The sequence below is a fragment of the Myxocyprinus asiaticus genome, chromosome 14 (genome assembly GCF_019703515.2).
Source record: "Myxocyprinus asiaticus isolate MX2 ecotype Aquarium Trade chromosome 14, UBuf_Myxa_2, whole genome shotgun sequence".
Taxonomy (NCBI): Eukaryota; Metazoa; Chordata; class Actinopteri; order Cypriniformes; family Catostomidae; genus Myxocyprinus; species Myxocyprinus asiaticus.
The window spans coordinates 10,635,053-10,661,251 of NC_059357.1; the positions used below are offsets into that span (position 1 = coordinate 10,635,053).

Consider the following 26,199-nt stretch of genomic DNA (forward strand, 5'->3'; position numbering starts at 1 on the left):
CTATCCCTCTAAATTCAAGCATTAAGAACATATATTTGAATGTTTTCAGAACCCTATTCAAAAGGCTAAAATTAAGGTAACTGAAGGTTTGTCAAGACAAGGTTAAAAACACTTCATATCCCTCTTTCTCTGATATATTTGTATATACAAAAAAGTGCCGGATTTATTTTTTCCTTTAGATACCATTTAATAGTCTGACAGTATTTAACAGCATAAGCAAAACCATTAGGACATTTTAGAGCTTTGATTAATAAAAAGTATGCATTTTCTTATCCTGAAAATTGAAATGTTACTTTAGTCTGAATGTTAGATACTCCACAAAAGGAATTTCCCAGGGAATGGCATGGGATGAGTTCACAGGTTGTAGTATTACAGTATACTTGCTTGAAGCAAAAAGAGGACAACTCGATGGAGGAAAAAGACATTGAAAGTGTGGCATTTGGAAATTAGCTCTCTCTAAAAAAGTCCTTCTACTACATTTTGTATAATTCATTAATTCCTCATAACTGCACCAACCAGGCATAAAATTGCAATTTTACTCCTAGTCTTTAATAACAATGTAGGTCAGGCCTTGTAGTCCTTTTGGTTCGTTCTGAGCAAAAACTGTATTTTTTTCGTTCTGGTTCAGAAGTTCCGCAGTCTCCTTTCCAAAAGGTTACCGGTTAGAACAAAATAAAAGAATGGTTAATAATGTTCTTTTAAAAATGGCAATACTCTGTGGTAAGGGGTGGGTGAAATACCAATTGCAGCATTGCCAGATATCACAAAAGAAACAAGCAACCTGGTCTGGAAAAACAAGCCCAAAATAAGCCACTTACCTCACCAAAATAAGCGGAAATAAGCAATTTATTTCCCCCTGTGTGGTGGATTTATCGGCATTGAAATAATAACAAGCAGTTAATTAACAGTTAAGTATAATTTTATTTTCAGATCTGCTTCCGAGTCAAAGCCCGGCAGCATCAAATCTGTATTAATGCATCATATCTAACAATAATTCAGTGAAGACTCGGAAACAACTGAGAAAAGTACTTTTTACCTCTAATATTGTTTTGCTTGTATCAGGATTAGCTGTGCATGGATATGTAGTAATTATACATAGTTATTAAAAAGTCTTCATTCACAGAATATGACATCCACAACAGGCAATTAGGCAAAGAAATGTGTGATGCAGCCATGTCCTTCAGGATCAAAGCACGTTTCATTTTTTCAGGTAGCATGAAGTGATGTAGTTCCAAAAATGTACTGTGATAAACCCTTTGGCCTTTAGTTTCATGACAAAATTATTGGAACAAAATTAACCAGTTATAACCAATTACCAGCATTTAAAAATACAATTTTCACTTCGGAACAAATTAAAATCACTTTGTTCTGGTTTTCGGTTACATTCTGCTAATAATTTCGTTCGTTTTCGGTTTTCGTTTTTGTTCCTTGAACCGTTTTTAGTCCCTGTGAACAGAGCGAAAGTCAAAGTTCACGTATCAAGATGGAAGTCATGACTAGTGGTCGACTGATATGAGTTTTTTTTTTTTTTAATGGCAGATGCTGATATCCAGAGAGCAGGGTGGCCGATAGGCCGATACAATGGCGATATATCACACAATTTAATATAATAAATAACATAAATATAAAATTGCTAAAAAACAAAAATTATAAACTTTTATTTAGCACTATATTTACTCAATTTCACACAAAACTTTAACTTTGTAAAAAGATTATTTTAAATAGTAGATAGCAGTTTCTTCTGTTTAGTCATCAAATTTTAGTAATTTATTTGCACATGAAGAAAGTGTTAATATATTAGAAAGAAGGAAATAACAGCACACACAGTAGTCTAGCAACCATGGATGGCATGTGCGCATTAATAATCACATTTTCTCAAAAAATACAGAATCAAACCAATTGTACATACAGTGGATAGTGAATAAGACATTTATTTATAGCACACATGAAGCACTTTGACTTTGAAGTTACACTCATGCGCTCGTGCAGATCAAGCGCAAGCAGCAATCTCCTGACAGTTTAAACGGCCTGGATCGCCTGCTTGGACTGTCACGGAGTGACCGTCATGATTTGTGAATCAGAGGAACTTTTGATCCTGATCCTGAAGTTTTGATTCTGGCTGATGGAATACACGATTCAGAGGAAGATATTAGATGAGAGCTTGATGGGAAGAAAACGCTGGATTTTCGTGAGGTTCGTGAATTACATCTCTTTAAACGAGATATCTGCATATTTGCAAACAGTATATAATACAAGCTTTATTTTTATTTGCCTTTTATCATTAGAAAAGTTAAAATTTAGAGGGAACTGCTGAGGAGAGGCTGATAGAATACATGCTTTAGAGGTAGATACAGTTGAAGTCAGAAGTTTACATACACCTTAGCCAAATACATTTAAACTCAGTTTTTCACAATTCCTGATATTTAAACGTAGAAAACATTGCCTGTCTTAGGTCAGTTAGGATCACTACTTTATTTTAAGAATGTGAAATATCAGAATAATAGCAGAGAGAGTGATTTATTTCAGCTTTTATTTCTTTCATCACATTCCCAGTGGGTCAGAAGTTTACATACACTTTGTTAGTATTTGGTAGCATTGCCTTTAAATTGTTTAACGTGGGTCAATTTTTTAACTCTTTGGGTAGCCTTCCAACAAGCTTCTCACAATAAGTTGCCGGAATTTTGGCCCATTCCTCCAGACAGAACTGGTGTAACTTGAGTCAGTTTTGTAGGCCTCCTTGCTCGCACACACTTTTTCAGTTCTGCCCACAAATTGTCTATCGGATTGAGGTCAAGGCTTTGTGATGGCCACTCCAATACCTTGACTTTGTTGTCCTTAAGCCATTTTGCCACAACTTTGGAGGTATTCTTGGGGTCATTGTCCATTTGGAAGACCCATTTGCGACTGAGCTTTAACTTTCTGTCTGATGTCTTGAGATGTTGCTTCAATATATCCACATAATTTTCCTTCCTCGTGATGCAATCTATTTTGTGAAGTGCACCAGTCCCTCCAGCAGCAAAGCACCCCCACAACATGATGCTGCCACCCCCATGCTTCACGGTTGGGATGGTGTTCTTCAGCTTGCAAGCCTCACCCTTTTTCCTCCAAACATAACAATGGTCATTATGGCCAAACAGTTTTTTTGTTTTTGTTGACCAGAGGACATTTCTCCAAAAAGTAAGATCTTTGTCCCTATGTGCACTTGCAAACTGTAGTCTGGCTTTTTTATGGTGGTTTTGGAGCAGTGGCTTCTTCCTTGCTTTGCAGCCTTTCAGTTTATGTCGATATATGACTCGTTTTATTATGGATATAGATACTCGTCTACCTGTTTCCTTCAGCTTCTTCACAAGGTCCTTTGCTGTTGTTCTGGGATTGATTTGCACTTTTCGCACCAAACTACATTCATCTGTAGGACACAGAATGCGTCTCCTTCCTGAGCGGTATGATGGCTGCATGGTCCCATGGTGTTTATACTTGCATACTATTGTTTGTACAGATGAACATGGTACCTTCAGGCGTTTGGAAATTGCTCCCAAGGATGAACCAGACTTGCGGAGGTCCAAAAAAAATTTTCTGAGGTCTTGGCTGATTTCTTTTGATTTTCCCATGATGTCAAGCAAAGAGGCACTGAGTTTGAAGGTAGGCCTTAAAATACATCCACAGGTACACCTCCAATTGACTCCATTTAGCCTATCACAAGATAATTGGCTAACTGTCTAAAGGCTTGACATCATTTTCTGGAATTTTCCAAGCTGCTTAAAGGTCAATTATAAGTGAAACAATCTGTCTGTAAACAATTGTTGGAAAAATTACTCATGTCATGCACAAAGTAGATGTCCTAAATGACTTGCCAAACTATAGTTTGCTAATATGAAATCTGTAGAGTGGTTAAAAAATTTGTTTTAATGACTTCAACCTAAGTGTATGTAAACTTCTGAATTCAACTGTAAATGAGCGCTCCCACAGGATGCTGGATTTGCTCAAGTTTTGTGAGTTATGTTTATTACGTCTGTTACGAGACATCTGACATGAGATATGAGCATATTTGCAGATGGTATATGATATTAGTTTTATTGATATTTGGCTTTTTATCATTAGACAAGACAGTTAAAAGTTACAGGGAACTGTTGAGGAGAGAGAGGGAGAATGAAACAGGTGAGCACTTTAACATTATGAGCTCAAACGCGTCTACCGTGGCTCATATAAGTGGACCGTTTAAATTCTGTAAAACGATAGCATGATTATATCAGTGCATGTAACAACAAAACGAACCGTGACTGGTCGTTTACACATCTCAGTCGCTTCACATGCATGCAGGCGATTCTCAGCACCCTCAAAAAACAAATTGGCCAAAGGGGAAAATGTATCGGCCAATGCAGATAATTAAAAAAAGTCAGAATATCGGCCGATTTATTGGCCTCAGTGATATATCGGTCGACCACTAGTCATGACATGGTCTGTCTCTAAAAATGTTATATTATTTTAGCAACTTGGGAAACTTTAACTCAAAAAAGTTTAGTCAATACAGATCAGGTCATGACGTGTTGAGGATGTAGGAACTTCTCCCTAACCTAAAGGATCATAACAAATAGTGATGACACATAGAGGTAATACGAAACCACTAATCCATCACTAACTTCATAACAACTCCAGTCACCTGGCACTCTTGGCAGTAGGCATTGTGATATTCGGTCACTAGTCTTTTTACAGAATCTGAACTGTCTCTATTGTCACAGTTGGTTTCTACATCTTCACTGTAATTAATTTTATTTTTTTAATTTAATTAATTAATTATCTTTATTTATCACACATTATACATTTGCACATATACAGTGAAATTCTTCTTTTTCACATATCCCAGCTAGGCTGGGGTCAGAGTGCAGGGTCAGCCATGATACGGCGCCCCTGGAGCAGATAGGGTCAAGGGCCTTGCTCAAGGGCCCAACAGTGGCATCTTGGCGGTGCTGGGGCTTGAACCCCCGACCTTCTGATCAGTAACCCAGAGCCTTAACCGCTGAGCTACCACTGCCCCAAAAAACAGAATACGTGACCTCCTCCAGGTGTGTACATGTGGCCAACCCTAGATTCTTTGCAAAGCTTGTTTGCTCTCACAAACTCTGTGTTTGAAACTTTGGAACAAGCAAAATATAAATTAATCAATGCCATAATATATTTTAAAAAGAAGCCAAGGAAAGTAAAGGTAGAGTCTTGGCTAAAACTTGGTTCCTTGAAGGATCCTGGGCCGTGAGCCTACTAGTTTTCAAGACTAAACATTATACATAACCACACGTTTAAACTTGAGCTTGATATTTTTGAGTTTTTGATGTTTATGAATTCATTCATCTCATAATAATGCTTGCCATATATAAGAAAGAAACCCATGAACATATCACTCATTCCATGCAATAATGAGCAACTACACATCTTCTGATTATGGAAGTGACTACACATTGAATCTATTGTGGTGAAGCACATAGGAAAAGCAGGACTTTTGCAACCAATCAAGAGAGGAAATAAGTCAAATGACAATAATACAGACAATGTGCAATTTGAAAAGAACTAAACCTGAAAATGACCCACCTAAAGCTTTGTGTGGACTTTATCACATCATGTTTATTCTAAAAGTCATGGGGTTTGCATTTATTTAAAGAAAAAGTTTACACAATTTACTCACCTCAAATCTATATGACTTTCTTCTGTGGAACACTACATGTAAAATTTAAATGAATATCTTCGCTGCTCTTATACTGTAATAAAAGTGAATAGGGACTAGCTCCAAAATAGCAATAAAGCACTATAAAAGTCAAATGTAGTACTATGATAGTTTAAATTCACTTTTATTATATGGAAAACATCTGCCAGTACATTTTTCAAAAAATCTTTTGTGTTCCATGGAAGAAATAGTCATAGGGGTTTGGAACAAAATGACGGCGAGTAAAAAAAAAAATGACAGAATATTTATTTTTGGGTAAACTATTTCTTTAAGCCATTGTCTTCGTTCCCCTTACTAGACTTGTAGTCAGATTTGTCTCACTGATGTACTGTACGATGATCTCCTGATTTGTCTTCATTTCTAGGGATAGGCACAAAAGAAACGTCTTTACAACTCGATTAAGGACTCATTAACATGTCCATTCGCAGGCTTAACTCCTCCGGGTGGCTGATTTTCTCACTCATCAACTCTAACCTTGAAGGACATATAGCCTTCAAAATACTACTGCGTAAAACATAACCCTTAATTGCCAGATGACAGTAAAAGAACACCATAGTGCCCTCCAAGCTGGATGAGAAACTCCGGGCTCTGGGCTTAAACAGCTCACTGTGCAGCTAAATCCTGGACTTCCCGTCAAGCAGATGCAAGGTGGTTAGAATGGGCAGCAACATTTCCTCATCACTGACCCTCAACACTGGAGCCCCACAGGTCTATGTTCTCAGCCCACTACTGTATTACCTGTACACACATGACTGTGTGGCAACACATAGCTCCAATGCCATCATTAAGTTTGCTGATGATACGACAGTGGTAGGTCTGATCACTGACAATGATAGCCTGCACAGAGGAGGTGCACACTCTGACACACTGGTGTCAGGAGCACAACCTCACCGTCAATGTCAGTAAGACCAAGGAGCTTGTGGTGGACTTCAGAAGAAAAGACAGAGAACACAGCTGCATCACCATCAATGGAGCACCGGTGGAGAGAGTCAGCAGCTTCAAGCTCCTCGGTGTCCACATCACAGAGGAACTCACATGGTCCGTCCACACTGAGGCCGTTGTGTAGAAGGCTCACAAGCACCTCTTCTTCCTGAGATGGCTGAGGAAGTTTAGAATGAACCACCACATCCTCACATGGTTCTACACCAGCAATGTAGAGAGCATCCTGACTGACTGCATCACTGCCTGGTACGGCAACAGAACCATGCTCAACCGCAAAGCCCTGCAAAGGGTGGCGCGAACTGCCAGACACATCATCTGAGGTGAGCTTCACTCCCTCCAGGACATCTATACCAGACGGTGTGTGAAAAAAGCTTGGAGGATCTTCAGAGACTCCAGCCACCCGAGCTATGGTCTGCTCTCACTGCTACCATCAGGCAGGCGGTATTGCAGCATCAGGACCCGCACCAGCCGACTTCATGACAGCTTCCTCCCCCAAGCAATCAGACTTTTGAACTCTTGATCGCTCACGATACATATATCAGCACAGCACTTTATTAGCCTCAGACTAGACCCATATTTTATACTTCACTTAATAACACTCTGGCAACTGACTATCAACTGACAGCTGAATGTCAACACAACACTTCATATTTATTTCCACTGATTACATGGGGGGGAGGGGTACAGTGTCTTTTTATTGTATACAGTCTTCTTATTTTGTGCATACTGTATATTGGATATTATTAGGTGTCTATTGTATATTGTGTTGAGTAACAGATGTGTAAACTGAACCACATTCAAGACTTTCACCCACTGTTGCACTTGTATATATGGTTGAGTGACAATAAAGGGATTTGATTTGAAAGGTTTTACCATTAGCATAGCAGCTCCTGTAAAGGCTGCTTTTTGTTGAAGGTAAAAGATGGGAGCAAAAAAATTCCATATTTTACATATACTTATCACATATTACTGTATACACAGGGCTCGAGTTGAGGAGGGATGCAAGGGGATGCCATTACTTTGAACTACTCTTCGTATGATACATAATAACAGACTTTAAGTAAAGACAATCAGCGAAAACAAATGAATATTCCAAAGAGCCGCAAGGTAATAAGCATAGATTTAGACATGTTTGGGATTACCAGATATCAATAGATGCAACCCCCAACAGAGATTTACACTTATGTGTAAATATTGTGCCCAGTGTAATGCTTTTTGGCAGAATCTGGCAACCACGATCGCACGAGCTCTCTCTCCACTGTTGTTCTGAAGATGTGTAGATGAATTACATGGTAATAACAATTATTTTTAAGTGAGAAGAGTGAAATCAATATGCAGGTTTATGACAATAAATGAGAGACTACATAATTTCTGGTACTTTTAAATATTAATTTTTCACACCTCAGGACCATTTTAAATGGCAAAAATGTGATAAAAATTTTGAAAAATAGGACCTAAGATATACAATTTCCCTTGTACAGTATATTAATATAAATGTTAACCAAAAATTTTGATTTTGATTTTAAAAAGTCCATGGATGCATTATGAAAAATAGTCAATGAACAAATTAGTGATAACTTATTTGTATGTGTCAAATTACACTGTGTCCTGACCAACCGCAAGTTTTTGACCTAAACAGACGTGATCACGACAAGCAAAAATAAATTTTGGTTTCTATTTTATAGGTTTCTATTTCTGTAATGTCACACCAGGTAGCCCAGCCAATAATGAAATCTCACTGATCTAAAATCCTATTACACATAAATTAAACATCAAATATGTTCTGATCGGCTGTGATTTTGTCCCTTTACACATAATTTCCACTTTTAGTGCGAGCAGAAAATTTACCATGCCAAAAAGTTGAAGTGTACCACCAGGACACAGTGTTACACTGAAGTTACAGCATAACACCTACATCACGAATGGATGTTGTTTAAGTTTGTCCTCAGTTTGACAAATCTCCCATCAAAAATAACTCAGTATTCACCATCATATTTGAGAGTGGGAGAATCTCAGCAGGGACTCAAAAGAAAGAGCTTTAGTTCACTCAAACCCCCTCTCCTTATCTCTCTCCCACCCTCAGTGCCTTTCGGTCTCTTTCACGCTCCCTTCTTTCTCTGGCCCACACCGGGCAGTGGATGCTGAGCCAAGGGGGTGGAGAGTATTTTTAGCCAGCACAGTGTGCTGAAACAGTGGAGAGCGTTGTGCCCTAACAAGGACAAATCTCACCAACCAGGAGAGAAATCGAGAGAGAACAAGAGAGAGAAAGCCACAAAAAAAATGACATTTCTCTTTTCCCTACAGAAATGATGGGTTTTAGGGAAACGAAAGGCTGTTACATCTCTCGAACATCAGACGTTAGATCAAACACCTCTCTCTCTCTCTTCATTCTATTCAGGACTATTTCTCTGAGTTTCTGCCGAGAAGGATGTCAGCCCATAGTTATTTAGCATTCAATTGAAAGTGGTTTTGATAAAGGGCTGCTGGAAAGAGTATTCTGGGTAGTCAAAGGCTTTTTGCGTAGATGAGTAGAACGTTAAAATAACTGGAATAGAAAAGAATATTAAGTGACCAATGAAATCGACAGCTCCTTGTAGGGTAAATCTAACAAACCTCGTACTACCTCGTGTCCATACCTGTGGACGTTGTATTTTGGCTTTGCTATTCGCAATGTATTATTTAAATTAATTTAAACCGACTAATTTCAGTTCAGGACACTCTATGCTGTTAGTAAAGGGTTAAACTTTCGATGCACATAGTCATGTGACAAAACAACATGGTGCCGATCACAGCGGAGTTTGTCTTTGGGAGAAACGGCAACAAAACTACATCTGGTAAGAAACCAAATTAAGTTTTTACATTGAAACCTGTTTTAGTCAAAAGATTAGAGTCTCTAGTTTCATCTGATACGCCATTTTAAAATTTGAGTTATTTATCGTTGCTAAACACACAATGTACACTAATGTGTACTTTAGCGCATATTTTCCTTAGAAATCCTATATTTACTGTGCATTATCACACTGAGAATTAATGGGTTCATACAAAAGCTGAAAAATGTTGCTTTCAGAGGCTTTATATGGAGTTAGCATGAAAATAAGGTGCATTTCTGAAACAAGTGCAGACAGACAGCACACTGGAGGTTAAGTCATTCACTAAATAGGGAGCAAGGGAGCATACTATAGCTCTCTATGCAGCTAAGTGCATTCACTCCTAACATCCAACCAAATGTTCCGTTTCAGGTTGCAGATGATGTCTGGACTACTCAACATGTCTGGCAGACTTGTGACAATAAAAATCAGTACATAGATTCAGAATTTATAATGTCTAATTTTATTTTAACATGGTTGGCAGCGATTGGATGATGCTGGGCATTACTATGAATCAGAATTAATTATGGTAATTTCTGATGTAATGTCTGTAATGTCTCAAAAACATAAATAACCAACACTCCTAGAAACATAAACAATTTGATAAAAAAAAATTATAATAATAAAAAAATCAGACTTTCTATAGCTTCGTATTATTTAAAATATCACAACTGTCCCACTGTCCACATACTGTATGTTGCCATATATTTTTAGGAAAACTATTTGCTTTAAGAATTTTTTTTTTTTTTTTTGCATGTTTATTAGGTGCTACTAGTTACAAATCAAATCACAAGGGAAATGGAAAATGCACACAGCAGTCATGCTCGGGTCTCAGGAGGTTAAGGTGTTTACAAATGGCAAATGTTGATAAAAATGGTAAACTCTTTAAAGGTGCAGTTTTGCTAGCCGAGCAACAGCATGCAAATATCCAACAAATGAATGGCAATATCACTGCTGTAAGCTCTCCTTTTATTTAGACAACATGAATTAATTTAAATACATACATACATACATACATACCTATTTACAGACAGGGTTTCCACACTTTTTGACCAATGAATTTCCATGACTTGTCTATTTTTTAAATGTATGCACTCCAATTTTATGACAAAATTCCTTCAAATTAAACTGTGTAATAAACTAAACTTTAAACTAAATTAAATTAATGAAAAAATTTGGTTTGTTTTTTGTTAAAGATAACTCAATTTGATGGCATTTTGTTATGAAATTATAAAGCATAGACCTTTAAAAAAAAAAAAAAAAAACACTGAGTGTTCCATGACTTTTGCAGTTGTTCGTAATTACCGCACGAGAAAAAAATGACATAACTGATATTACAGAACTAAGCATACTGAGAAATATTATCTAATCAAATTACAGCAAAAAAAAAAAAAGTCATTTTTCCTCACTGAATAATCTGTTTATATGTCACATTATAATAGTTAAATGCATTGCTAATGTCGTTTCATTTTGTCTTTTACGTCTCCTAGCTCTTATTTGTAAAGCGAAAAATCTTCACTTAAAAAAAAAAAAACTTTAAAAAACTGTCACTTTAAAAAGGACCCAGAAATGACAGTAGAATGTAGTATCAGGAAATGGCCATTCACTTCTGTTGCTAGCTCGATGGTGGCGAATGACTCCTAGGGACATAATTTCCACTTCAAAAGTGGCTTTCTAGAGCCCAAATGGGGTTCACTATCATGCTCCGCTTTACTGTGATTCCCTAGTGTCATTAGATGTTAAATGTTCCCCCGTGGCAGAGGGAGAAATTCCACTGTTCAAGAGCTGGTGCCTAGTGGGGGAGGACGGTGGAGATTTGAGCCACTCCAGATGTTATCAACCCTTGGGGCTGATGCTAGCGAGCCTGCATTAGGATCTCAAGGTTTGGCACATAGTTTAAATATGCTCAGACACACACAGGGAGGCATGTGCACACACACAGAAACATATACACACATGGCTCTCTGTGGCACAGTTCTTTATCAGAACAATGTGTGTGAGTGCCTGAAGGTGGCTGTTTACAACTGTGCCTTTAACTCGCTCTCTCCATCTTCCTCCCTCTGTTTGGCTTCCTTTCTCTTTGTATTTCATTTTTGAAGCATCCTTTCCTCTATTTGTTTTCCTCTTGCTCAAATGCTCTTTGTTCTGTACACAGTTTATTACATTTGATTATGACTCGAGTGTTTGTGTGTGCACCGAAATAAAAAAATGTATTTATAGTATTTAGACATCATGGTACTCCTTTGGTACTGCCTCTCACTTTTGCTTATTTTAACTTTAAAACAATTATATCAATAAAACATTAGCTATAAAACAGCATCTTTTTTTTTACTATAATACAGTTAAAAAATGTAAAAAAAAAAAACCCAAAAAAAACAATCTGTGTTGCGGTAATGAGAATCATCATTGAAAACAATGGGAAATGAAAAACGTCTGGACATGTTGCGAAATGATAATGGGGTGAAGTCCTGTGTTATTATTTTTTTATGATTTTTTTTATGATTTGGGGTAAAATATGACCAGGATGCTTTCTTGATAGGTTTTGTTAAGAATCACCCATATATAAAAATTTTAATGATTCTTTGATTCTTTCCCTCTCATTATGCCAGGGCTAAGCAATTCACTGGAACGTGAATCCGTTCAAGCCACCTGTCCCCGCTGTTAAACCGGTGTGACTACCTTGCTGCAACAATGTCAGCAACAGCTAAATGGATAGGAGGTATGAAGAAGAATAAAAAGAGGAGAAAGCAGAAAAAGGGATGGGATAGAGGGCTGCTTTAAACAGATTCCAGAAGCTGATGTACCATGATGACATCATGATTCACCACGCTGAGGCAAAAAAGGCCTTTTTTTCAGCCTAAAGGGTTAATTCATGCTTTTATCAAACGGTGAGGCAGTTAAAGTAAACATGAAATCAAAATTTCTTAATACATGTTCATAGTCTTGCAAGATTCATTACTTTTTTCCAAAAACTGTCTTCGTTTTCTTTCAAAGTGTAATAAATTGCCCCGCATCTAAAACGACTTTCATTTATGTCTGATGTAACAAACGTTGTTTAACCTTTTCATGAATAGGGTATAAATTCCCCTGCAGTGCAGAGTTATTTTTGCACATGACCCTGCACAGCCGGTAGAGGTGGGCAGAGTGTAGAGGAGTATTTATTTTTTTATTATTTAAATTGAATTTTTTATTTCCTATCATAATATATATATATATATATATATATATATATATATATATATATATATATATATATATATATATATTTCATTTTTATACATGTAAAAAACAAATTAACAGTCCAACCTATATGCACTGTTTGACTTCTCAGACATTGTGTGTATGTGTGTGTGTGTACATGTTTATACTACATTGTGGGGATCAAATGTGCCCACAAGGATAGTAAAACCTGAGATCACCTACCTTGTGGGGCCCAGCCAGCGGTCCCCATGAGGAAAATGGCTTATTAAACATACTAAATGAGTTTTTTGAAAATGTAAAAATGCAAAAAGGAGAGTCCCCATAATGATATAAAAACAAGCTTGTGTGTGTGTTTGTGTGTGTGTGGGCAGGTTTAAGTGGTTTACATTTTTTTTAGGTTATAAACTGCTAATTACAAGGGTATTATGCTATAAATGTGGTTTATGAGGACATTTCTAGTGTCCCCATAATTCAAATCGCTTAAAAAAAAAACACACACACACACACACACACACTAAACGATGTTTTATAGAAAATGTAAAAATGCAGGACATTTTTTGTGAGGGTTAGGTTTAGGGGTAGGGTTAGGGGATAGAATCTATAGTTCGTACAATATAAAAATCATTATGTCTATGGAGTGTCCTCATAATGATAGCTGCACCAACATGTGTGTGTGTGTGTGTGTGTGCGTGTGTGTGTGTGTGTGTGTGTGTGTGTGTGAGCACTAATGTAAACAGACTTGCCTGCGTGCATCGGACATTCACGCTCGATCAGCATGTTTTCACTGTGAGTAAACGAGTTTTAACCCTCTGGGGTCTGAGGGTTTTTTGGGCCCTGGAGAAGTTTTGACATGCCTTGACATTTGTGCTTTTTTCAGTTGCTTAAAAACACATTAATGGCTAAAGTCTAATAACACTGTATTCAGCACAAACTGGGTTACAATAATATGTGAACAACATGTATGTACATGTTTGTATTTTTGAGGAAATAATGTTTATGTGTGGTTTTTGAAAAAAACAAACATTTTAAGTCACTGAAATAAGGCCATATAACACATACTAAATATTTGTTCACAAGAATCTTGTAGCCTAGAGTTTTTGCTACAAAAATGATATGAAAACCATCCTGATCACTCATTCATACAAAACAATATAGCCATTTAATTTTTGTAAGACACTTTTAGTGTTAGAAAGGCCATATGCAAGGAGGCGTGGATGATCATGAATATTGATGTGATTCACACATGAGGAGAGAAAGACCCCTCCCCTGAGAGAGAATGAATGTGAGGACACTGATTGAATGTATTATATGTATGATTCACAAAATCAAGTTTAAGTTAAAAAGTATTCTGACTATACATTTTCTTTACATAAAGACTTTACTTAAAAACTTTAGACCTACACTACCGTTTAAAAGTTTTTAGATCTGTAAGATTTTTAAATGTTTTTAAAAGAAGTCTCTTCTGCTCACCAAGGCTGCATTAATTTGATCCAAAATACAGCAAAACAGTGATATTGTGAAATATTTTTACAATTTAAAATAACTGTTTTCTATTTGAATATATTGTAAAATGCAATTTATTCCTGTGATCAAAGCTGAATTTTCAGCATCATTACTGCAGTCTTCAGTGTCACTTGATCCTTCAGAAATCATTCTAATATGCTGATTTTCTAATAAGGACATATTTACAGCACATTTTACACATTTACACCCAAACAGATATTTACAAGCACAAGCTTCGTTGATGATAATGAGGCAGCATAAACACTAGTTAAAATATAATCTAAACATTCATATTATTTTTATATCATATTACATCTCATATTTATATCATACAGCATACAATTTAAATACCTGCTTTAGCCAAAACAACATTTAAATGTAACTAAAACTTGCCTATTAGGACATTTTTCAAATTGAATACTGGCTGGCAAGTCTGGAAATAGTCCAACTAGTAAAATATGTACATGTTTATATAAAATAGCATGTCAACTAATGTAAGTAAAGACTTACTCATCCGAAATTGTATCCTCAGCTGGATCAAGTTGCTTTTCAAAATGCAAACATTCCTTGTCGGATTCCCGCTCTTCTTCTGAGGAAAATGTGAACTCTTCATCACTATCTTCCATCTTCCAAATGTGCAGAAAAGTGAATGAACTTGATGTTTTTTAAGGCATTGTTTGGGGCGTTTACCATTTGCACTGATCGCCTCATTACATTACCATATGAATAGCGTGCTCTGCTGGTGGGTGGGATCACATTAGGGATAATTAGCTGAGCCAGGAGAATAATGAATAATGAGCTGAGCCAGGAGAAACTGTACATCGCATTGTTTCATACAGATTACATTGCAGGAGAATATTTGTTTTAAATTTGAATTGTTTTATTTAAAAGTAGACATTTTAAGCTTTCTTAAGACATATGTTTCATGTTTGTCTGATAAGTATTCGCAGTTTCAATTCATTTTTGTGACGTGTTTCAGAAAGATGCTGGTGAAGACAGAGATGGCTGAAAGCGCACCCTGTTTATTTTCTTTATTTTACAAAAGCACAAGGTTTTGTTATTTTGAGTGTACACAAATAAAAGTAGACCCTTTATAGTCTCTAATAATGTCTTACACTTATCTGTATGCCCAAAAATGATGGAGTATTTTAAGTTGTTTCCGCTGTTATGAGGAAAATTCCAGCAGGACTCGCCAGCGCGTCCGTCGACCCCAGAGGGTTAAACTGTTATCGTGGTGCTTTTGTGATAGTTTGGTTGTCTGTTTTTAGAAAACAAACATATTATATGCCTGAAAAGACTGTTTGAGGTGCTGTTTGTGTGAATGAAAACCGCATCTCTACCTAATAAGTAGACATGGCTGCGTGCATGGGAAGATCGCGTTTAGATATGATGGCTGTGCATACACAAGCTGTGAACAGTTATCGTGGTACTTTGGTGACAATTAGGCTGTTTGTTACATAAAATAAACATATTATGTGCTTGAAAAGACTCTTTGAGTAGTTGTTTGTTTGAAGAATGACAACCGCTACTAATGTAAACAAATGGCAGCACGCATCGGAGAAGGATCGCGTTGATGTATTGATTGTGCGTATAAGAGCCATAAACTTTTTATTGTGGTACTTTAGTGACAAGTTGGATGTATGTATATAAAATAAATGTATTCTGTAGTTTAAAAGATTGTATGAGTAACTGTTTGAGTGAATATAAATTACAGGTGCTTGACCAGTGCAGCCTGTGACAATGCAAAAGCCGATTTGAATCTGGCAGCTTGTAACGTAACTGGCTGTTGCAGAAACACATATGTGTGATGCTACTCTGGGGGGGCCAATTATTGTGTGTATGTGTGTCCTGTGACCACTTGTGTTCAGATTTGGAGGGGAAGGTCTCGGTTTCATGACAACAAACATCAATCACTATGTCAGAATGCAACAAAGTCAGAAAAAACAAAGCTCAAAAAACTAGTTGTGCACTGATCGATCAGCCACCAATCTAAATCGGCCGATCTATGTCTTAAGTCTGTGATCGCCAATTGGCCAATCATGCCTAGAATCAGTGACAATCTTTTCTGCAGCATGCAAGGAATTACACATACACTGCTACTCTAATGAATGAGCGCTTTCTCAGCCCTTGATGCATGACAGTGTGGCTTATGGAGGGTGAATTGTTGACAATTCTAAGTATTCACGAATTTAAACTTTCAGACATGCTGTTATTCAGATGAATATGCAGGTTTGTTTTTAAAAATGTGTAAGAATTACATGTGTATGAATATTAAGTTGCCCATTTTCTAGAGTCATTATATGTGCGCTCTCAATATCTCATCAGTCACTCATCTCAGCACTATTCAGTGAGGATCCCAATTTAAATCAGATTAATGTTGGTCACATTACCACTAATCACAGCAATTACATTTTAACAATAACGGCACCGTGTCTTCATGCATTTGCTTAATAATTAGTGATTTGTGTTACAGCAAAATGCCAAAGACAGTAAACAAATCATAGATATGAATGGTTTCTCAGCTGGAGCAGTTTTATAGCTTGTAATGGATATATTTTTCTTATTTTTGAACTTCTGTATGTGATGCTCTCATGGTTTTTACTGCTTACCAGTATGTCACAATGACCTTTTGATATTGACAACAGAACTATTCATAACTGTTTCAAAACAAATGTCAGCAATTCACAATTAACATAATTTTAATGTAATGTAAGATGCGGTTGAAATTTAATCTAAGCACAAACACCACATGTCAAGCAGAATTATTAGTTATTTTAGTGGATTACCTGTATTAAAGGAGCTTCATCAGGTGTTCATGCTTGTAAACTGCGTTGATATCAGACACACTAAAGAAGATCCATGAAGCTCTCCTGATAGTGTACATTTTTCGATCATTTCCTTTTAAAGTTGCCCATAACTGGCAAACTTTAAACTCTTGTTTTAGTGCAGTGGTTGATTGACAGGTGAAGGGTGGCTCTTCAATGCTGCCGGGACACATCCAGGACGGATTAGCGCTTACACCTCAAATGCAATCTGGTCAGATGCGTTATTGACCACATTCGAATGTGTTTTTTGTGATCCGATCAAAAAAAGTTAGACCTGTATCTAGGGCTGACCACATGTGATTGGATCACCCGAAACGCATCTTAATACCAGTTGGAAACGGGGTCTTAAAGAGCCAGTAACTCTTAAGACCCCTTGTCCGACAAAGACAGAGTTTTTATAATCCTTTTTTACAAGCCATTTCTATTGCAAGTGTGACGATGGCGAGCATTTAACTAATGACTAACAATGAGGTCCTTCAAGGGAATGTTGATAAATAGCCCTCATTCGTTTCTCTCTGCTAGATCCAAAACATGAAGCTGAGTCATCAGAACAGTTTGTGTACATCTGGTCTTTAGCAGCAAGTAGGGTTCATACCTTCCCTTTGGTCATATCGTGTTTTTGGCTCAAGCGCTAGCATGTCATTTGCTCCATACTGCTGCTTCAGGGAAGATTTTGACAAAGATAACCCCTCATACCCACAACTCTATTTAAAATCTTGTGGTCTGTTTTATTCTGCTGACATTTTAGGTAAAAATTATGAAGTTTGGGAAACAGGGTTGACCTAACACAAGCACTAGTGTCATTTTCTCCACATTGCTGCTTCAGGAAAGATCCTTAGAGTAATAAGCTTTCAATCCCACAACTCAATTCAAAATCTTGCCATCTATATTTTTCTGTGTACATTTTGGAATGTGAACATAAATGTGGGATTTGAGGTAACGGTTAACTTTTTACATTGTAAAAAGTGGTAACCTGCAATTGTTACCTGAAGGAACTCTTTCTACTTGATCTAATACTTAAGGTTTTTGTGTGTGTGTGTGTAACCTAATTCAATTAGGCTGATTTAGTGATGATAAATAATATTTTTTACTTAAATCAAACCCATTAATTTAGACCATATTATTGTATGTATATACTTTATGATGTTTACACTGAAGAGCCAATGAAATAATCATTAAATGCTGTACAGAGGGTTCTACAACATTTTTGACAATGACCCCTCCTAAAAAATGTAAAAAAAAAAAAAAAACAGGACAGACTGACAGACAAACAGACAGAAAGACTTTGTCCATGCAGAATAAATCAACTTTTATAAGGTTACTAATATTGAGTCTTCATTTCAAGTGAGTAATCAATTTTATACATATATTTTAAAATTACATTTCATTAGGAGTAAAAATGGTCCAAGTGGTCCAATACAGGCTGCTTGACTATTTTCTTTTATTTATTTTTTTTTATTTTTTTTGAGTGACTACCTCTATGTATTGGTATTGCAAAACCACCAGTTTTTTATTTTTATTTTAACCACGATGGCCATCTTTGTGGCATGGCACACGACAAATTTTGGTTATACAGCTGTTTACGGAAACCTCAATATCTCAGCTCAGGATGGTCCTAGCTCTGGACCTAGCTCATCAAAAACTGATCTTTAGAGCACAAGGTACATTTACATATATAAACATGTTGCACATTCTTGTTCCTAAAACGTAGAACTTAAGTCCTAATGTAATGCTCAAGATTGCTCAAAGTTCCACTTATAGGATCAATTTATAATGGGAAGGATTTGAGTCTCAGTCTTAATTTTTTAGGGGGTACCTAGGTAAGTATAGTGTGCATGCATGCAGAACATTTCAGGTTTTAGACTTTTTTTATGGGTGCGAGAAAGTGCAATGATTTTTAAAATTCCTCTCACTTTCGGGTTGAATATCTCTGGTGGGGGACCAGATAGAAACCTGAAATATTCACAGACATAAGTTCTCTATAAAAGCATTCTGCTGTGAAAATTTTGAGTATAAGATTACACTGGTTTCAGAGCTAGGGCTAGCAGAATCTGGGGAAAAGCCTACTTTATTTATGCATTTTGAGAAATGAACAGATGCAATATAAGCATAACAAATAAATATTAATTTTTACAGCAGAATGCTACTATAGAGGACTTATTTCTGTGAAAATTTCAGGCTCCTATCTGGTCCCCCACCAGAGATATTCAACCCGAAAGTGAGGGAAATTTTTACAAAATTGCACTTTCTTGCCCCCATAAAAAAAATAAGAGAAGTCTCAAACCTGAAATGTTCTGCATACCTACGTACCCCCTAAAATTAAGTAAACCTTAAATTAAGACTGAGACTCAAACCCTTCCCATTATAAATTAACCCTAAATGTGGAACTTTGAGCAATCTTGAGCATTACATTTGGACTTAAGTTCTAAGTCTAAGGAACAAGAATGTGTAAAATGTTTATATATGTACATGTACCTTGTAATGTGCTCTAGAGATCAGTCCAAGGAGCTAGGACCATACTGAGCCGAGATATTAAGGTTTCCGTAAACCGCTGTATAACCAAAATTTGAGCAATGACACAAAGATGGCCGTCGTGGTTAAACCAAGTAAAATAAAAAAACTGGTGGTTTTGCATTACCAATACATAGAGGTAATCACAAAAAAAAAAAAATTAAGAACATTTAAAATGGTCAAGCAAACTTTACAATTATTGGACCACTTGAGATGGACTGACCCAAAAATGATCGAGTACACATTTAATTATGTTGATTTGAGAGTGGTGTGGAACATTAAGGACAGTGTATGTCATCTTGATAATCTCAGCGGTAACTTTTTATTTACTTCAGGTAAGTAGGCTATTGTTCTGAAAGCAAAAAGCAACTAATAATAAAATAAATTGTAGGCTGTCATCTACTCAACCGTACAGCGAGACCACCAACACAAAGCAGCCAAATTGACTTGTGTAACCCTCTACTGCAGCGCTGCTAAACCGAACGTGTGTCGCGCTTTGAGCAGCTTGTGATGAGCAGACAGTGGTCGCGCAAATGGTTTGTCCAGGCTGCGCGCTTCTGCTGACAAGTGCAGTTTCGTCACACTTTAATAATGTTTAGTGTTCCAAACAGTTTATAAGTAAATACAACAGGATGCTTCATGATGTCGATGGATTAAATACACACTCTTCTCTCTCACTATCGCTCGCGTGTGAGTGAGTGATTATTACGAGTGACAATGGTGGATCAACCAATAATATGCGGAACCACTGCAGTAACACCGCGGACCCCCTGTTGAAGAACCTTGATTTAGACGTTACCACAAAGCAATTTTTTTAGGCTAACATTTTTTTTATCAGTGTAAAAGATTTGAATTTAAAAGCATTACATTTAGGGTAACCGGGTTAAGTTTCGCAACAAATGTAGGTAAGTAGCAAATAGTACCTGATAGAACTCAACACTTGTATTCTAGGAGAAGAATCTAAAAATCATGGTCAGATTTTTCCTGCATACTATTAAGGTAATAAATGTTAAGTTTAAAAGTAACAGGATTGACTTCTTGCAGCCTCTGGAGGTTGCAGACTGCAGACGGATCATTCCTGACAGAATAGAAAACTAGAATTCTAGAGTCTTGAATTTGAGATCATTAATCCACAACAAAAATCTTAACAACATGGTCCGATGTCATTGTGTAAAAATAAAAATCTAAACAACAAGGTCTGTATTCTTCCTGCATAAGCTTTAGGTCCTAATGTGGAGTTGGAGGTTAACAGAGTTGACTTTTTGAAGATTCTAGAAGTAATGGACTGCAGATGAATCATAACTGACAGAATTCAACACTTGGATTCCAGGAGGATAGAATTTAAGATCATTATTAATTCACAATAAGAATCTAAACAACATGGTCATATTTGTCGTGCATTAATTTTAGGTCATAAACGTGGAGTTTGAGATAACAGGGTTGACTTTCCACAGCCACAAGACGTAGCTGACTGCAGACAGATTGTACCGGACACAATTCGACACTTGGATTCTAACAGGACTGAATTTGAGATCATTAATACATGACAACTACACAACATGGGCAGATTTCTCCAGCATACATTTTAGAACACAAAAGTGGAGTTTGAGGTAACAGAGTTTAATTTTCACAGCAAATGGAGGCAGTGGACTACAGACAGATTGTACCTGACAGAAATGAAAACTAGGATTCTACAGGCTTGAACTTGAGAGCATTAAACCACAATGACAATCTAAACAACATGACGAAAAAACATAACGTGGAGTTGAAGGTTAACAGGGTTGACTTTTTGCAGCTTCTAGGATTGTAGAAGGATTGAATCTTAGATCATTAACCAAGAACTAAACAACATGGTCTGATGTTTTCCTGCAAACATTTTAGGTCATAATTGTGGAGTTTCAGGTAACAGGGTTGACTTTTTGCAGCCAATACAGTTAGCGGACTGGAGCCTGCTTGCGCCCGTCATAATCCAACATTAGGATTCTAGAGGCTGGAATATACGAAATGAGAATCTAAACAACATGCTGTGACATAATGGGTGAAGATGATGGGAAACAGAGAGAGGACTCATAAATGTTTCAGCTGCATCTGTGAGGTAGCTGCATTGCCTTTGTGCATGCTTACAAAAGGCAGATAGAAACATTCATTGAAGCTAGTGTAAACAACATACAGACGCACAGCTGCATTATAGTCTCTACCAGCCCCTGGCACAGTGACACACCCTAATACACACGCAGAATGTTTAATCACTGACCAATTTTCATAGTCGCTTTCTTTCCACCTGCCTGCTAAATGTTGTATTGGATGTGTTGACAGAGAATTTCTATTTTATTAATTTATCACTTTACTGCAGGCCATTTCCCACTTTTGGACCACATTCAAATCACTCTTTCTATTCATTTCCAGTCTTTAATTCCAATTCTTCCTCTTTATCTTGCATTTGTTTCTCAACATAGGAATACTCTCTTTTCAGCCACTCCCTTCGTGTTCACAGTATGTGTGTGCTCGTGGGGTTGGGTTCTCTCTCTTTTTCAGCTAGACACTCATTAATAATCCAGCGTTGTGCTGGAATCCACCACCATCCTCGGGGGGAATCCAAAACTCCAGTAAGGCATGGGGTGTTATCCATCCTTCTACTATCTCTCGCTTTCTTTCTTCACCTGCATGGATAACTATCATCATCCAATCTCCACAGCACAAACCTTGGAGAGAAGTATGCTGGATATCTAAACAATGCTGAACGAAACAGTGCTCGTGATAATCTCTGCAAGGCTTGTGGATATGGAATAGAGAGGCTGATTGGTTGCTCTCCCAATGAAAAAGACAGAATGAGGACATAGAGGGGCTGGTTCTTCATTCAGCAGCATAATAAACAGCACATGCTTCTCCAACACTGCGGAAGATTACAGGAAAAGGGTTGGGGCACCAGCTGAACCAAGGAATTAAGACTCCCCAGAGTGGAGGACACGCCCACTCATATTCTATGCGCAGTCTTTTATGGCTGACATCGAGCCGGCAAATCTTTCACAAGTATAAGTCCTAGCCTGACTGAACATTACGAAAGCTTAATGGCCAGGAGACCTCCAGGTCTAAGATGTATGGTGGGCTATAGGTCTCTCTGGATGGGCTGTATAGGTGGCACTCTCAAAAAATAGTATCTTGAAGTACCACGCTACTACTGTGGATTTTTTTTAGATGTGGGACCGTGCTAAAACCATGATATTCTCTGATATTACCTTGGAATCATTCAGTACCTTGGTTTATTATATGGATGTTTCTTTAACTTCTGGCACTTTTAGCACTGTGGATTTCTAGAAAGTACAATCTTGTACAAAATGTTGTCTACTAACAATTTCCAAACAGTCTATGTACATCCACCACAGAAGATTTATGCAATTTTTGTCATTTTTCCTTAAAGTCTTTAAAATGTCCACCACAGTGTCATTTTCTACTCATCTCAGATTCTGTATTGTGTTTAATAGAATTCAATAGTGGAAAAGACCACCATATTTTTTTTGGTATATATTTTTTTTTTAATAAAATGGTTGATTCCTTTGTCTTGCTAAGTCTAATTTCATAGCTAACATTTTATGCATAATAAACATGCAATTAAATAATATTTTCACAGTTCTGCATAATTTAGCTAAATTACAGCTTCATTGTGATCACGTGTCACATATATTTTAACTCAAGCATGAACATTACTGACATATTTGTTAACTTGGTACACTAACACAATACATATTGAAATGGTTTGTTTTCATTCTTTGTCTAGATTACCATAGTTTTAAACATGTAATTGATTTTTATAGTTTCATATTGAAAGTCTGAGTCTGGGACAAGGCTAAAACAGTTAAATCTATACATTTTAAAAATGTAAGAAATGTATCATAAAGGCCACGGTAAGAAGTTTTCTTATGTATACATACTAAAATATAAATAAATAAATATATATATATATATACACACACACACACACACACACACACACACACACACACACACTACCGGTCAAAAGTTTTGAAACACTTACTCGTTCTTTATTATAATTTTTTTTTTTTTTCCACATTTTAGAATATAGTAAAGTCATCAAAACTATGGAATAACATAAATGGAACTATGGGAGTTATGTGGTGACTAAACAAAATCCAAAATAAATCAAAACTGTGTTATATTTTAGCATCTTCAAAGTAGTCACCCTTTGCCTAGAATTTTCAGAAATGTACTCTTGACATTTTCTCAACCAACTTCTTGAGGTATCACCCTGGGATGCTTTTTAAACAGTATTGAAGGAGTTCCCATCTATGTTGGGCACTTATTGGGTGTTTTTCTTTATTATTTGGTCCAAGTCATCAATTTCAAAAACTTTTTATTTTTAAATAAAATTTTAGTTTTATAATGAAATAAATTAATATGTTGGCACAATTATATTTTTGTCTACAAAACTAATTTCAAACATTTAAGCACGCGCCTTAAGATCAAAACATTTTTAAGATCATGAGAAACATTTCAGTCAAGTGTTTCAAAACTTTTGACCGGTAGTGTATATATAAAGAAATTGGTACTTTTATTCACCAAAGTGGCATTCAACAGATCACAATGTATAGACATTAATAAGACATTAATAACGTGAAAAATTACTATTAAATTTGAAAAAAAAAAAAACATTCAGAACTTCTTAAACTACTTCAAAGTGTTCTTATCAAAAAATCCTCCATGTGCAGCAATGACAGCTTTGCAGATCCTTGGCATTCTAGCTGTCAATTTGTCCAGATACTCAGGTGACATTTCACACCATGCTTATTGTAGCACTGTCTTGTCGGGCACTTCTCACGCACCTTACAGTCTAGCTGATCCCACAAAAGCTCAATGGGGTTAAGATCCATAACACTCTTTTCCAATTATCTGTTGTCCAATGTCTGTTTCTTTGCCCACTCTAACATTTTCTTTTTGTTTTTCTGTTTCAAAAGTGGCTTTTTCTTTGCAATTCTTCCCATAAGGCCTGAACCCCTGAGTCTTCTCTGTACATGAAACTGGTGTTGAGTGGGTAGAATTAAATGAAGCTATCAGCTAAGGACATGTGAGGCGTCAATTTCTCAAACTAGAGACTCTGATGTACTTATCCTCTTGTTTAGTTGTATATCTAGCCTTCCACATCTCCTTCTGTCCTTCAAACCAAATAGCTTTCAGCAATGTTTGATATAATGGCAAGTGCTTTTCTAGTACCAAATTAGCAATTTAGCATGATTACTCAAGGAAAAGGTGTAGGAGTGATGGCTGCTGGAAATGGGGCCTGTCTAGATTTTATCAAAAATTACTTTTTTCAAATAGTGATGGAGTTGTTTTTTTACATCAGTAATGTCCTGACTAGAGACCAACCGATATGGGATTTTTGAGACCGATGCTGATTTTTAGAGAGGGAAAATTCATCGATTATCGATATGGTGGCCGATATAGTTCATTTTTGAGCTGGAATGAAAACAGACCTTTTCTATGTGGATTGTGCACTGATTTTGCAACAATATGACTATGCAAAGGTACTCAAAAAGCTGCTTTCTTAAACAAATATTTTTATCAAAGAATATTTGACATTATTATTATACATTGTCAACCAATTCTAGAAATGAACATTGAGAAAATAAAGAACAAATAAAAACACATTAAATAGCTTAATAAACATTAGTACTGTACGTTCAGTATCAGTCATAGCTTACCATTTAAATAAAGAATAAATTCAAATAAAATAAATAGCTAAATAAACATCAGTACTGTTCAGTATCAGTCAATTGCTGACCATTTAAACAAAGAATAAATAAAAATAAAATAAATAGCTAAATAAACATCAGTAGTACTGTTTAGTATCAATCAAATGCTGACTATTTTAATATTGCCAGTCAATTAGGGGCAGGTTGTAAAACAAGAAGCACAGCTTATCGGCATTTACACCTGCTGAGTCAAGAGATAAACAGTGGCAGCGGTGTTACACCGTATTCTGCTGTACAAGTTCATGGGAAACTTTCAACGGTGGAAAACCAGACTTTTAAATAATAAATTCTGTAAATGCAACGACTGGAATTGTTTGGTTGAAGAGGGTACCAAACTGCAAATCCTGAACAAAACAGTTTGACATGTTTACACATTAGCTTCCGCTCAGCTGACAAGGTATGAAAGTAGCCACATGGTTAGCTATAAGCTCGTTGTCACGGACAGTAAAAGATGGACATTGTTTATTTACTTTCCAGCATTGCGTCTCACCAACTAGGTAACAATGTGGCGTGAAATCAACACTCAGACACAATCCACTACCGCACCATTGTCTGCTGAGCTGCAAAAAGATGCTCTGATGTTAAATAAATCGGTGGGCACTAGTCCTTACTATACTTTATGATCAGTTGAATGCCACTTTGGTGAATTAAAGTACCAATTTCCTTCTGAAACAGCAAAATCTGTACATTATTCCAAACTTTTGGCCACCAGTGTGTGTATGTGTGTGTGTGTGTGTGTGTATATATATATATATATATATATATATATATATATCACACATATATATATATATATATATATATATATACACACACACACACACACACACACACACACACACAGTACTGTGCAAAAGTTTTAGGCACTTGTG

The 26,199-nt window shown here is 36.5% G+C and overlaps 1 protein-coding gene and 1 long non-coding RNA gene across 2 annotated transcripts in view; one reads left to right on the forward strand and one right to left on the reverse strand.

The window, feature by feature from the left end:
* LOC127452221 (protein TANC2-like) overlaps nucleotides 1-26,199 on the reverse strand; it is a 225,377-nt gene that overhangs the window by 182,067 nt on the left and 17,111 nt on the right. The gene's annotated exons all lie outside the window — the stretch shown is intronic.
* Nucleotides 8,994-12,671, forward strand: LOC127452237 (uncharacterized). The gene is made up of 3 exons (XR_007899224.1): nucleotides 8,994-9,489; nucleotides 11,283-11,404; nucleotides 12,132-12,671. It is a non-coding gene; the product is annotated as an uncharacterized LOC127452237 (long non-coding RNA).